Raw genomic sequence first — 7,961 nt, 5'->3', positions numbered from 1 at the left:
CGAACTAGGTAGAAAGGAGATGCAACTGAACAACGCAGCGTCAGTTTCAAAAGTTTAACCACTCGACAACCTTTGCTTAAAAGTCATTTTTGTGTATCGAAGGTTTCTCTTTCCATCTTTGCACTTGCGTGATTTGCATATTGGACCATAATGGGCTGCCAGTCTGTTTAAGGAAATCACGCTTATATTTAACCATCTCATATTTATATAAACTTTCACTTTAGCAGAGAAATGTGACCGCAGCTTGCTAGGTGAAAACTACATTTAATTCCAAAACCCTGTTTTCCAGTGGAGGGGGTCTGTTTTCATTATTGAATGTGCACTAAATGATTGAGCCCTAGTATGCCTATACTGTGTGTTCACATATCACATATGTTCTCCAGGGAGGTCTGTGAACATGATCGATCACACTCTGAACTCCTGGAAATATATGGAAGGTCCACAATGGATGGGAGAATGTGTTCCAGTGTTACCAAGGGACAAGCCAACATGTTTTAGAGAGGACTGGCTGTCTTTTATACCCCTCCTCTTCATGCATTGTGTCGCCCCAAAATAGTATTTGAACAGCCTATCGTTGCACAGAAATTAGCCATAGTATATGTGTTACTAGGGAGGCAGTAATGTTGCAGTTTATCTACGTCTGAATGTCAAATTACATCAACTGCGTCCTTTAAAAGTAAACTCCACCTCGAAACAGCTCAACATTGTTTTTAAAAAACAGCTGGATCTATATTGGCGTTTTGTGGCTTTATTTACCTTTGAAGAGGGAGAAGCTACATGTATATAATCCTAGCATCTGCTACAATGTTTTACAGACAAAAGAACTATGTTTGAGACAGTCATGATAATTGTCATTCCACCAGGAGATGGGGGAGAAGCAAAGACCAATTTTATCATCCTTATTAACTGGAAAAAAAAGGCCAGAATGCAATGCAGCTAGAAGTCAGGTTGAGGTTTGAGCAAGGGGGCGTGGCCACAAACATGACGAATCACATTATCAAGCTATTTATTTTCTAATCAATCAGTTCCCCCCTAGAAAAAAGGTAGAGTCATATAAACAGCCTAAGAGTATGTGAGGGTGGATTTTACTTTTAAACTCGGTGACTGGCCTTCATGCAGCACATGTAAACTCCGGTTATATCACTGGTTCCTCTAATCTTGAAAGCATAATGTGATTGTGTTGCCTTGAACTTGTTTTGGACATGGTGCAATTGTAAATCAGCCGTTATGCACGCTCGCTGGCTTTAAAAGCAAAACTGTTGGTACTGGACAATGTTTGCTTTTGCCCTCAGTGCCATTTGAGATAGGCACTTCAGCATCTTGAACATGCCCTGCTATCAAAAGAGAAAATGTCTGATGTTTGTATGTACAAATTGTCATTAATGTATCTGCTGTAATAAGGAATGGAGGTTGAAGTATTTGAAAGTAAAGCATTTTTTCAGAAAAGCTCTGAAGTCTCTCTTGTCTGTTCTACGATTAAAGTGTTGTCATGTCACTGTGAGTAGCTATAAGGGACTTTAAGCAGCGACGGCCGAGGGGCGGCTACAGCGCCTGTGAAACATTCCAACGGGTTGCCGTAGTGGTAGAAATCTACGAATGATTTGTTCCTGTCTGCTGCTGGCAACGGATGACATGTCTACAACAAACAGGAAAAAACGGTCAGAAACATTCTACCTATTTATTTATTTATGTTTCTGTCACACACGCTATATCTCCATCTGTCCAGGGTACTCAACACGGACTCAACCTATCATACAACCACACACACACACACACACACACACACACCTGAGCCAACTTAATTTCTACTCCCGGACTGTTATGATATCAACACATATACCGTCAACAATGATACTGTTTTTAGTTTTATCCATGTGATTTTTTTGGTTTGGTTTGGGTTTTTTTTCTCACTCTCACTATTCTGTTAATTGTCACGTTATTAAACCAATAAAAAATAAAAATGAAATTCAAATTAGCCGGTATCTTTAACAATATTATACTAATAATCCATTCAACTACTAAAGGTAGAATCGAATATAAACAAAATGACGTACAAAAACATTTAATTACCCACTTACACTCTAATGTTGTACTTACTACGGCAGCTGGGCTACAACGACAGGAAGTGCGCAAAAGTGGACCTTTTTTTTCGCTGTCGCTGCCTAAAGTCTTTATTATTTTTGCAAGAGGCAGGAATCTCATGCATAACTTCTAATTTGCTAAAAGAGAGAGAGATAATGTAGTTTTTTTTTGTTCGGTTTGACTCAATCGCGCAGACGATATAGCTTCTGGGAGACAACGGTGAACATGTCAGGCGTGTACGATTTAGCCAGCGGTTAGCGCTAATTTCTCGGCTCATAAAATCACCCAGAGGAGCGCCCGTTCGTCTGTTTGTGCTGACTCACAGTTTCACTGTAAATAGTAAGTCACACAGAGGCTGCACTCTGGCTAACTTCTGCGGTATGAACCCGAAAAACAAACAGATTTTCTTGTGATCGACTTTAACGGGTCTTAAGTTTGCTGCAATAACATCATCATGATGCAGGTTAGTAAAAAATAAAAATGAAGCTTTGTTAGGTCTGAACGGCTTTCATGACTCAGCATCAGGGAATTTATCTCAAGTTGTGATCTAGAGCAGATTGTTTGCTGAACTTGCTGCAGATGTCTGTTTACAGAGATTAATAAGAAGCTAAATTGTTGTCAGATAGCCCCTGATGGGGGCTGGGATGTCATTACGGCGCATTACGTTCCGCCTGCTTTTACTCTCCACTCGGACTGTTTTTCCTGCATACGCCGCGGCCTGCTAAAATGGAATTAATGTATTAAATAATAGTTAAACAAAAAGAGCACGTCTGTAGGTGGCTGTCTTTAGCAAATGTCCTTTTCAGGGAAGCTTTCTTTTTTAAGCTTAAGCTCAAAGAAATATGGTGATATTGTATTGGTAAACATGTTAAAGGGGTTTAAATAGGTTATAAGAATAGATTTTGTAGAATATGTTTTCTGACTTCCATCAAAGTAGTCTGACACACGGACAGCTCCAGGCAGCAGGTGCTCCAGGCAACAAATGCTCCTCTCAGGGCGATCCGGTCCACAGAAACGCCATTCTTCCAGAAGTTTTCTTGATGTGTTGGTAATTATCCACTCGTCCGCAGTAATCAACCTAAAAAATGTGCTTTCTTTCTCCAAAGAATCAACTTTCCAGCTTCAGGTTTTTGCAGTTGGTCAACCCGTGTAAATCTCAAATGCAAAAGGGGAGATGATGTTGATTGACAGCTCTCTCAGTCAACTCAGGCATTACGTTCCTATAACTTATGCATGCAGGTGCATGTGTGTGAGCTTTTACTTTTACCTTTTAATCTAAAGCTATGAAAACTAGAGCTTTTTAAATGAATTTGATTTGTAATTTATTTAAGTTATTTTTGTTAATTTACTTATTGTTGTCATTACCGTTGTTGAAAACTGTTGTAAGTGACGGAATGTGAATAAAGTTATTTAAAAAGTGTGCGTAGCGAAAGTCATAGCGACAGAAATGTTTCGATTAATGGAAAATAAAATGTCATAAATTCTTATATTATTATATAATTGTTGTAATAATAACGTTAAACATATAAAATTATAATCTTCAGTATATTATATATGGTTATATCTATGCAGCACCTCATGTGTCCATAAAGATAAACCCTCACTGCAGTCCACATGTCTAGCCAGAGATAAAAGATGTAATTGAACCATGTTTACACCGCTTTATTACATACACATATAGACTGTATATGTACACAAAAAATATACTGCAAAAATGAAGACAAAACCTGCTAATTTCGAGGCTTAAAGCCATTACTCAGGTGTGAAGCATGGCCCAGGTGTATCCATGGTTAGGTCCAAGGGCCTAGTTTTCATTGTAACATTGGTGGGGACGACAAAGAATTTATGAATTCATACAACAAGTAAACAAATAACATTACATTAGTGTTTATTTCTTTAAACCAATCACAATCCTCCTGGGCCAGGGGTGGATTCCACACTTTTTTTGACTGGGGTGGCCCAACTGGGGAACTGACTTATGTAGGGGTGGCATGAAGTATGTGTCCACACACACACACACACACACACACTAATGAATAGCATTTAATCAACACTTCCTTCTAAACTTAATTCTTTAAGGACTCAAACAGAAGATGTAGGAAACGGTGCCACATTGAAATGGAACAAAAGCTACGAGCAGCCTGTTGCAACACAGCCCATATAGCCAATCCTAGTTTAGGATTTTGGGGTGGCACTTTGGGTGGCCAATCAGATTTCAAGGAGGGCCCAGGCCACCCCTCTGGATCCGCCCCTGTCCTGGCCGTTGCTAAGTCTGTGTAGGTTGATATCTACTGAGGCAGCACATTTTTCTTGCCTTGGATAGATAGAACATAGGACCTATGAACACACCAAACCTGGGGAATAACTCGGCTAATTCAAAGACATTACAAATGTAACGACCCAAACACCGTTTATGATAGTGAATGTATATGACCAAGGGAACCATCAACAGGACTGGGAGGTAAGACATCACAGCTGGCACCACCACAACCAAAACATTACACACCGCCTGTCTCTTTAGGGGGGACTCGGTGCAGGCTTGGTTAACAAAGGTGGTGTGAGCAGGGCTTTGCTGCTGCAGTGACCAGATGATACCACAGAGAGAGGCAAGCATCAGGATGAAGAGGCAGGAGATGGTAATGGAAACTGGCAACATCATAAAGGTCATATCCTGCACTCTGCCTGTACAAAAAACAACAACAAGGTAATGAAAATGTTAATTTCAAATAATGTAATGTAATGTAAAATAAACAACCAAAAATTGAACATCTGGTGGCCTACTGAAGACCACTTATAATCATCAGTGTTGTTGTTTCCTGGGAGATTATAGGTCCTTGCTCAGCTCTTCTCCAGCTCTTACCTGAAGCAATGCAGAAGGCTAAGGTGATCACCCACACCACAGAAGAAATGGCCAGTCGGTACTCCCGCTTCCTCACTTTCAGATACAGCACAGGTTTAATCACCGCCACGTAGCGCTCAATACACATACAGGACAGCAGCAGGGGGCAGCCAATCAGGTTGAACATATTGAAGACATCTCTTGCCACTTGCATTGGATGTGTGGCATTGGCACCTTGCCAGGCATCGAGTGAAAAGTCTGGTGAATAGACAATTACAGTTAAGGGTAAGTACTTGGCTATTGCAGTCAACCATGATGGTTAAAGTCCCAGTTAAATGGGATATACCATTACAGGTGTTGATGGGAAAATGTAATATTCACTTCTTAATTTTATCTCATGGCAAGACAGTTTGAAAATTACAGGAAACAGTCTGTTATGGTCGATGGAAATTCCACAGGATAAAGCAAAAAGCCTCATTAGGATTGCACTGACACTAAAGTGATTAAAATCAGTTTTTCAATGTTGAGTCTCAGGTAGTCTCAGTTCTTTACTTTAAGCCCAACATCAACAACCTTCCTGGTAGACCCCTTGCCTAGTAAGCTTTTAAAGGATCCCTGATGATCTTTGGGGCCTCCAATACTGTTATCGTATCACACATCTACTTGAGAAAGCCCACCTTTATTCAGGTCATAGTTTTGGAACAGCATCTTTTGACACACTTAATAAACAAAGATTTTTTTCAACCATTCAAAGTGCTTTCAGGGCCTGTCATTCCATTAAAACTGCACTAACCAATACAGGAACAACATAAGACTAAGTATGAAATCAAACTCCACATCGGCCTGCCGCTTGCTGGTTTAAAGTCCTACCTATGTAAAGAACATGTTAAGTCTTCTTTGACTTCTACATAGGAATATTTACTAATTTGATTAATGGCGTACCTCAGGGCTCTTTTCTTGGTCCTCCACTTTTCTCACTGTATTTGTTACACCTTGGGCAAATTATATGTTGTTTAAGCCTAAATATCCATTGTTATGTTGACGATATTCATCTCTTGAATATGAAACTTCACCACCCTATTTAAGTCGGATCGGGCTATTAGTTGTTTCTGTTTACTTATATTACCATCACAGGACACAGGACTCGATAAGAAGTCAGAGGGCTTTTCATATCAGGCTCTTGTCCTTGAAACAATCTTGCATGTGACATCAGATCATCTGACTCTGTTAAGGCTTTAAAATCCAAACTCAAAACTCTTTGCTTGACCTTTGATGTGTGGTTAATTTTTTCTTTAAAGATTAGCACAGAGATATAGTCTGCAGTAAATCCAGGTGGAAATTTGCATGATAAAGTTCACCAAAGATATTTGAAATTCTGAATTACTGAATTTTAACCTGAAATTTTACTGGGAGAAATAGTGGTCTGACTTTGACTGTGTCCTGTCAGCACCTGGAATGGTTAACACAACCAACCTCACGCCATGTTTACCTGGATTTGTTATTTTCACTTCCTTATTCCTGTTAGCCTCATAAATCAACCCGACAGGCATGATAGACAGGTAGATAAGATCCATCACAACAATGTTCACACCTAGAACCTGAAAGACAAAGGTTGGGACAAGCGATTAAAGTATGAAGGTTCAAGCTAAAGAAGGAAACAGTGTGTTATATGTAAAGAGTCTTATCAACTACATAATTAATAAATGTATATATCTGAAAATCTGGAAAATTAGCAGATTAGCACCCTTTTTTCTTGTCAGCTCCTCCTAGTTGGTGCCGAGTCGAGCTGTACCTACCTGTGAAGCAGACAGTGGTTTCCTGTCCCTCAGAAATAGCCAAAGCAAGGCAACGTTAGCCACCAGCCCTGTGACCAGGATGAAAACATCAAAGACTAACCAAATGTGGTCCCACCCATCCATGTAACAGTACTGAAAGATAGCATCCAGATGGTTTGACTTGATCATATTGCTGAAAGGGATGACACAAGGGAGGCCGGCGATCTCAGGAACACTGTCGTACCTGAATGAATCCTACCGAGTCAAAGAGAGCGATTATCAACATTTGAATTCATCCTGTGTCAGACATTTGCATAAGTCTTTGTCATGGATGCATTATGTATAACACCTGCACTGTAGCTACAAATGAAAGGGGAAATGTTTACATCCTTAAAACTTTACTTCTTTCTGTCTTGCATTGGGCCCTTGAGCACATTGGGAAGATTATTTTTGGAAGTAGAAGTGTCTTTGTGCACAGTGAGAGTCATTAACATTTAGGAGCATCCCTGCAGAGTTTTGAGGGTATTTTCAGACTTTCACCAGATGTCTGTTTTGTTCTTTGTGCTCAGAGCATCGTTTACACCAGCAAGGCGAAACAAGAGCACTAATTAGAGAAACTGGTTTAACTGTTTCTGAAAAGAGATGATCATTAAAGCTGTGAGCGCTATGAATGCTCACAATATTTTAAGCCAGATGCTTTAAAATTCTAACTGAACTGAACTCCATTTGAACTGTAAGTCATTTTAGACATATTTTATGCTGTAAGTTGATGGATAACTTGAAGCCTGAGTTGAAGTTCTTTTAAGAAATAATTTCTTCCCTCCCTGTGTGTGTAGCCTGTTATGATTTTTTCAAACATTTGCCTCACCTGCACAATCTGCCCTTTCCTCGCTTTAAAAACCCTTAATTCTATTTGTACTGTTACACGTGTTTAGAGCTACAGCTAAACAAAAAGCAGCCACTTACCTCCTCTATGTGTCTTCTTCAGTGAGTTCTCGCTTACTTGCAACTGAAAGTCATCTAACCCCCAAAACACACACACATACATCAAAACTATCTATAGGGCAGACAAAACAAATGAGCAGGTGCTGCCGTGTTGTTTTTATAGCCTTAAATGCAAAGAGGTGATATGTACTTATATATCTTTGCTTCACAGGTGATTTCCATGTTTGCAGTCCATTTACAGGCTGATTTTACTGCTTGTTCCATCTTGCACCCAGGCCGTGCTTGTGGTCACCTAATTTGCATTCTCATATGCAGTTTAC

The sequence above is a fragment of the Semicossyphus pulcher genome, unplaced genomic scaffold, assembly GCF_022749685.1.
Source record: "Semicossyphus pulcher isolate SPU_LCO1_2020_fin unplaced genomic scaffold, fSemPul1.0.p SCAF_20, whole genome shotgun sequence".
NCBI classification, from domain to species: Eukaryota; Metazoa; Chordata; class Actinopteri; order Labriformes; family Labridae; genus Semicossyphus; species Semicossyphus pulcher.
This window is presented reverse-complemented; position numbering follows the sequence as displayed.